A 5487-nucleotide genomic window follows, 5' to 3' on the forward strand; every position below is an offset into this window, starting at 1 on the left:
CCCATTAAAAGTTATACAGCGTGTAATTCCTTGTGTTTTGATTGACACCAGATATCCATTATATATGATATTATTCCATTATAATATTTCACTTTAGCCATTTTCCATACTGAATAGACCTTCTTCTTCTTTAGATGTTGCTGATAATACTATACGTTTTGAATTTAGGACTTCTACTTGTGATGTAGTATTTTTAAACTGTAGTTTTTTTCAAGATTCAAGGCTTTTATGGTCATTTGTGCATAGCTACAGTGTGGCAATTACATCTAAGGTCACAGGCTCCTCCAACAGTGCAACACAATAAAACAGAGTAAATAAAATAAAATAGAATATATGAATGAATGATGAATGTTATGGATTATTAGTTTATTAGTATTACTTATTTTGATTTTTTTTTACTAAAGTAAAGTAGTACTTTTTCCTCCACTGTCAAATTGTGAGAAACACTTCCTATTCAAAGTGAAAAAGGGTTTAATTTCTTGTGTTTTGATTGACACTTGCTCCAGATGGGAGGGTCTGTTCTAGTCCAAAGTCCCGCCTCACACTCAGTATCTTACTGGGACTTGAGAGGCTATAAAATGAAGGACCTTACTGTAACCGGGACGCATTCTGTAGTGGAGTTCCCGGTGTGAACTCCCGTGCAGAAACTACAGCCAGTCCGATGGTTTAATCAGTGCACACACTCAGAGACATCGCTCCGGGTTTCCTCTCACGTCCAAGCCGAAAAAGGTGCACCGAACGCCGGGCACAAACGCAGCCATGGCCGGGGATGGGGCCGACCAGCGGGCTCTGCAATATGAGCAAACCCTGGTAAGTTTGTTGCAAAAAAAGTGAACTTCTGCTCACTTTTCACCCAAGTTAAGTGCACTCCCACTTTACATGGGAGAGGGAAGCCAGACTCCATTGACAAATTGGTGAATTTAAGGCCGCCTGGCTGCACTTTGAAATCTGTTTTCTGGCTAAGATTACAGAAATTAGGATGTTTTTGAATACATGCAGGTATGAGGAACATGCCGAATGAAAGAGTGTATATTTTTGATTTGTCAATGTGTTAGTTGTTTGTGTTTCTGCTGACATTTTAAGGTTTAACTTTAAATTGTCAGATTTTTAAGGAAGTTCAACCCCCTTTAGACTCACGTGAAAGTGACTCAGGTTGTGTTGTCGGAAGCAGCTTTTAATGGCTTACTGGTTTTTAATTTCCCTATTGTGACATAAGTAAGGACACGTCTCTAAATTATCTAAAAGTCTCTTTATTTCTGCTAATAACTTTACAAAAGTTACTATCAAAACATCTGGATTCCGCTAACCTGACAGGTAACCTTGTCTCCTGTAGCATATGACCAAACTCCATCGTCAAAATTACACATCCTTTAAGAAAGCTGTGTATATTGTCGTAAATGCATTGTAGAGAATAACCTAATACCTGTTTCTGATTTTACATAATGTGCTGAGGAATTCGGCATGCATATATTTAATGAAACGTGTATTTAAGTAAGAACATTTTTAACTTTCCTAAGACATTTCGCCTTTGACACACTCACTTTTGACCCAGACGAAAGACACAATGGTGGGCGGTAGCGAGCAATGTGAAGGGTTTAAAAAGTTGACATTTTAGGATAATTACTGTGGTTTGGTGCTTAATGGATTAGCCGAATTCACAAAAGGGTCTTACTGATTTGTAAGAGGCCTGAAGTTACGTTTTACAAGATGTGCATATTTGTAAAAAGGCAAAATATGTCTCCCTTATCATATTTTTGAATGGAATTTTGCTCAATAATTTTTTCATCCAGCACCATGATTTGACTAATCTGTTTGAAATTATAAATAAAAATACCAACAACATGCAATAGGGTGATGTCATGTTGATACAAACAGTCGTCATTGGGGTTACTGTATGTGTCAGGAACTCAGGATGTGTGGGATGCATCGCTCCCATCCAACAATAGATCAATTCATTGTTGTTCTGCTGCTTCAGTGCTGAGAAAATCTGATGTGTAAATGCATATTGTGTTGTGAGATGAAATGCATTTGATAGTTAAGAAGGCGTGCAGTGCTATAACCTCTTATGCAGCTTCCCCCAGGGAACAATGATTTACTGTATGCCTTTTTTATCATTTGGTTTATGTAATGTTAGACAATAATGAAAAATGTCCATCTTTGCAACTCAAAAGTCTAAGATGATGTCTTTTGTCAGTCCACAACTGAAAAACATGGCGTTGATATGAAATAAAAGACAGAAATATAGAACATTCTCATATTTTTAGAGCATAACAAGTGCATTTTCTGCCATTTTTGCATTTAAAATATACTTTTTCAAAATATAACCTTGTTTTGTTTGATTGACTTATCGCTGCAGCTTTTATAGGTAGTTGTTGGGATTTATGGATGGTCTGCACAACCGTTTGTAGTGGAGTGAATGGTTAGATAACCTGATTTATACAGCAGGGGGCTCTCAAACATTTGCATGTCACAGTCCCTCCGCATATGCAAGGCCATGAACACCCACTTAACAAATAGTCCTGTTCTAAATTAATATTTAACAATGACTAATGTAACTTTGGAGATAACAAGGGTGCGGGAGAAACACATCATGTCATTCTTATACATTCTCTAACAAGTATAGTTTGTAGAAATGACACAACTTCTCCCAAAGGACCCCCTGAGGTTCCTAGATCCCATTAAGAGTACTTGCAGCGTGCCCCTCATGATGAATAAGGGTACTGAGAATCCAAGTACTTTGTGTAATTGTCTAGTTGAACTCTTCCTGTCCAGCGTAATGAATCTGCGAGGAGTTTTAACGCCCAACCCGACCCATTCAGTGTCAGCGAGGCTTTACATTTAAGAAGAACTGTAACACTTCCCTGGGCCTCTGTTTCCTTCTACTGAAAACAGTTTCTTTGTAGAGAACAATCCCCCCCCCCACCCCGCCTCCCTGCATGCTGTTAATCTGTGTGTGTGAGTGTGTGTTAGTGTGAGAGATTACACAACGTGCGACCCGCTGATTCAGCGCTGTCACCCTGCCGGGATCTCGTGCTCCGCAGAAAGGAACATGCAAGCATGCTCTCTGCAAAGAAATAAAGAATCCACACGGAAAAAACTGAAATGATGACTTTATTTAAATGTATTTTGTCAACAGATTTCACATAACTGTATTAGGTTATCTAGCTCATCTAGGGTCTTATTTTGAACCGGGAATTGTTGAATGTGTACCCCAACGTTTTATGATAGAAATGTATAGTATGCGTCCCCAGCACATAGAAAGTGCAGAATGCTAACTTGCATATATTGGGCAATTTGCGTTAATTAGCATTGTAGCTTATGTGGATAATAGTTGACTCGGCATCCTTGATAACCCCTAAAACCACTCCAAAAGTCATTTTTAAACTACTCTTTACATAGGCTATGATACATTTCATTGTATTTAATGCAACTTGTGCTAATGGCGCAACATATGCAAGTTAGCATCCTGTAGTTTCTATGTGATGGGGACCCGTATTATACATTTCAAACATAAAACTTTGGGGTCCTCAACATTTCCAGGTTCACTAAGCTGGCAACTTGACTATTGAAAGCACTAATGATACGTTTAAAAATATTAGCTTTAACCATTGCTTTCAACTAATACAGTTATGCGAAATCTCTCGACATAATACATTCAATTAAAGTCAACGCTCCCATGCATGCACACCTCCTCTGCTGTACTCGGACGACTGTTACATGAACTAAATGGAGTCAAATATAAATAGCCACAGTGTGAGAATAACCTCTTTTTAACAGTTCTCTGTATGCCCCCCCCCCCGTCTCCTGGCCGTGGGTTGTAGTAACATGGTGTCTTTGTGTGCGCTTGGCAGTCATGGTGCTGTGTGGGTTTGTTGTGGGCAGTGGATGCTCAAAGAGGCCACTGTAGTTTGGCTGTGAGAGTCTCTCAAAGGACGGCTGCAGAGAGGTTGGCATGGCAAGAAGTGAGGAGCGCTAGCAGAGGAGAAGCACCCTAAACATATTGTCTGTTAACATCACTGATGCATCAGGGTGGCGATCTAAGTTGATTCCTACTAGATTTGTGCTTGTAGGAGTTCGATCTGTTGTAAACTGTTTGTGTTTATAGGTAGGCAAATACATACAAATCCTCAAATGCTTTGCAGAGAGGTTGGCATGGCAAGAAGTGAGGAGCGCTAGCAAAGGAAAAGCACCCTGAACATATTGTCTGTTAACATCACTGATGCATCGGTTGATTTTAAGTTGATTCCTACTAGATTTGTGCTTGTTGGAGTTCGATCTAATGTAAACTGTTTGATGATTTGTGCAAAATTACCTTTATTTGCCCACCTATAAACACAAATGCTTTGCAGAAAAGCACCCTGAACATATTGTCTGTTAACATCACTGATTTGTTGAGTCCTGCTAAACTGAGAGTCAGATTTGTGCTTGTATAACAGTGTAACGGGTCACAACCGTAAGCGACTCGTTATCGATCAGGAAACGACAGTGAAGCATCTGAGCCTCAGCAGTGCTCACTTCAGTGTCTCTAGTATTATTTATACATACTAGCTTATTTATACAATTTGAGAAATTATGAAATGACCAAGAAAATCTTATTTTTAAGTAATCACACAAACACAAACATACCTGAGAACAAACACAACATTTCCTTTACATCCGCGTTGCACATCTTTACAAAAGAAAAGTCAGAAAGTGTTGACATGTAAACAAAGAAAATGGCGCAGACCGTGTCTATTTCCCGCCAAAAACCACACCGTAAATATCACTCAAAATACAATTTTTTACGGTGGAATCTTAAAGGTGGGGTAGGTAAGTTTGAGAAACCGGCTCGAGATACACTTTTTGTTATATTCCATGGAATGCTCTTAACATCCCGATAGCAATGAATATCTGAAGTGCTTTGACAAAAAATCCATAAAAAAATATCATCTGTGGAAGCCGTAGTACTGTAAAAAGCACGACCAATCATCTGAGCCGGCCCGGCTAAAATAACTGGATGGCCTACCTGCCTGTCAGCCTTCCATCTGTGCACAAACTTATCTCGTGCCCTCATTGGTCATGTGCACGTTCGTGTGTGTTGGAGGAGGGGCTCTGTAAGGAAGTGGCAGATTTTTTCCGGCTGTGTATTTTCAAATTTTAGCGATCTCGAGCTGGTTTCTCCAAAATTACCTACCCCACCTTTAACTGTGAACGTCACTGATGCATCAGTTTGTTGATTCCTCAGATTTGTGCTTGTAGGTGTTGGATCTAATGTACACTATTTTTGAGGATTTGTGCAAAACGACATTTATTTGCTTACCTATAAACACAAATGCTTTAAAAAGAAAACATTCTCCTCATTGCTCCACGATTATCTAAATTAAATGCGCTTTGAAAATGTGTTTTTTAAAAGAGTGGCAGCAATTTGGAATCATTTTTTGGCCTCGAAACCAGTCACTTCAAGAGCCAGACAACCAGCAACCGTTATAGCTTTATTATATTACTTGC

The 5487-nt window shown here is 39.2% G+C and overlaps 1 protein-coding gene across 1 annotated transcript in view; it reads left to right on the forward strand.

Moving 5' to 3' along the window:
* Positions 1-578: 578 nt before the first annotated feature.
* Positions 579-5487, forward strand: part of LOC117477154 (chloride channel protein 2-like) — a gene marked incomplete at its 3' end in the record, with an annotated part of 111474 nt that continues 106565 nt past the window's right edge. Inside the window, 1 exon segment of the mRNA XM_034123781.1 lies at positions 579-810.

Source organism: Trematomus bernacchii, unplaced genomic scaffold (assembly GCF_902827165.1).
Source record: "Trematomus bernacchii unplaced genomic scaffold, fTreBer1.1, whole genome shotgun sequence".
In the NCBI taxonomy this organism is placed as follows: domain Eukaryota; kingdom Metazoa; phylum Chordata; class Actinopteri; order Perciformes; family Nototheniidae; genus Trematomus; species Trematomus bernacchii.